Source organism: Chrysoperla carnea, assembly GCF_905475395.1.
Source record: "Chrysoperla carnea chromosome X unlocalized genomic scaffold, inChrCarn1.1 SUPER_X_unloc_12, whole genome shotgun sequence".
NCBI classification, from domain to species: Eukaryota; Metazoa; Arthropoda; class Insecta; order Neuroptera; family Chrysopidae; genus Chrysoperla; species Chrysoperla carnea.
Window position 1 is genome coordinate 54,481 of NW_025408067.1, and position 1,352 is coordinate 55,832.

General features: G+C 26.5%; 1 non-coding gene across 1 annotated transcript; it reads left to right on the plus strand.

Annotated features, from left to right (window-relative positions):
• Positions 1-696: 696 nt before the first annotated feature.
• Positions 697-815, plus strand: LOC123303673. Its single transcript, XR_006535772.1, has one exon. It is a non-coding gene; the product is annotated as a 5S ribosomal RNA (ribosomal RNA).
• Positions 816-1,352: the final 537 nt, after the last annotated feature.

Below are 1,352 nucleotides of genomic sequence, written 5' to 3' on the forward strand. Positions count from 1 at the left end.
CTTCAGCTAAATCAAAAGTATCCAAAAAAGAAAGTGGAGCAAAAGGTTCAGCAAAGAGTGCTAAAAGTAAACGGGCACCAAAAGAAAAGAAAGCCACAACTACATCATTGGCAGCCAAAAAGCCTAAAGCAAAAAAAGCGACTCCATCATCATCAACTGCTGCTAAAAAAGTTACTGCAAAATCATCAGCGGCATCAAAAAAAGCACCAGTTAAAGCAAAACCAGCAAAAAGTACAAAATCCGCTGCCAAAAGTAGCCCTGCTCGTAAACCGAAAGCACCAAAAGCTAAGAAAGCTTCTGTTGCCAAATCATCTCCTACAAAAATTAAAAAAGCAGCACCAAAAAAGAAATGATCTGTTACTTTAATAATATATTGAAATATTTCATTATTTTTGCTAAAAAATGAAAATAACATAGGCCTTAATACAGGCCACAAATTAATATTTGATAAGAGTAAATTATTTTTTGTATAAATATTTTATAAAATAATAGTTTAGAAACATTTGCCACAGTCAGTACCACGGATGGGTGGCCACTTGAGAATACTGTGTGCGGTTGCATTTTTATTTAAAATATATGGTATAATAAATAAGTATATATTTAAATTGATTACTTCATTGAAAATTTTAATAATATACTTTAATATTAATGATATTTATGAAAAATATATATTTGTAAAAATTTTCATTTATTACTGGCAACAGCCATACCACGTTGAAAACACCGGTTCTCGTCCGATCACCGAAGTTAAGCAACATTGGGCACAGTCAGTACTTGGATGGGTGACCGCTTGGGAACACTGTGTGCGGTTGCCTTTTTATATTAAAAATATAAATTATTTTTCTTCTTTTCTTTTTTTTTACACACCATATATAAATATATGTTATTTAGAAATGTAAACCTTTTATATTATTCATCAACAAATAAATATTATTTTTTGTATAAAATTTTATTGCATTTATAACTCATATCATGGTTACTTTAAAGCGAGAAGTTTTTTTAATATTTCAAATGAATATAAAATAATATAAATTTTATGAAATTTATTTATTTTTAGAAATAGCAATCGCTTATAATTATAACAAAATTTTAATAATGTTTATTTTTATTTCAATAATTTATATTTATATATATATATATATATATATATATATATATATATATATATATATTTTTAATAAAAAAAATATACTCTTATTTAATAATATATGTTGGTCCTATATATAGGACCGAAAATATTTCTTATTTGTTTTTTTTTTTTTAAATTGTCATTTAAAACGCTTATGCACGTTCTCCACGAATACGTCTTGCCAATTGTATATCCTTAGGCATAATTGTAACACGCTTTGCAT